Source organism: Charadrius vociferus, unplaced genomic scaffold (assembly GCF_000708025.1).
Source record: "Charadrius vociferus isolate BGI_N301 unplaced genomic scaffold, ASM70802v2 scaffold556, whole genome shotgun sequence".
In the NCBI taxonomy this organism is placed as follows: Eukaryota; Metazoa; Chordata; class Aves; order Charadriiformes; family Charadriidae; genus Charadrius; species Charadrius vociferus.
Window position 1 is genome coordinate 518,347 of NW_009648647.1, and position 335 is coordinate 518,681.

Genomic DNA, 335 nt, shown 5'->3' on the forward strand with positions numbered 1-335 from the left:
CGGCTAAATTGGGGAGAGAGCAGGGACCGGGCTGGGAAACGCTGCCTGCCCATGGTGGGTGCCCGGCCGGGCAGCTCTTGGGTGCTCCGGCCACCCCAGCAGCACTCACCACTGGACCAGGGCTGGAGGATGCTCCGGCCCCACAGCTGGGGGGGACGACGGGCACCCACGCAGCCCCCGGCCGGACCTTGAAGTGCTCCTTTGCAAAGGTGCCCGCGAGCAGGCAGAGAGGCGGCACTGAAGGGAGATTCCGTACAAACACAGCACCCACACCGCACCGACAGCGCCGGGAAAATCCTCCTCCCGCCCCCCCCGCCTTTATAGAAAGTCTTTAC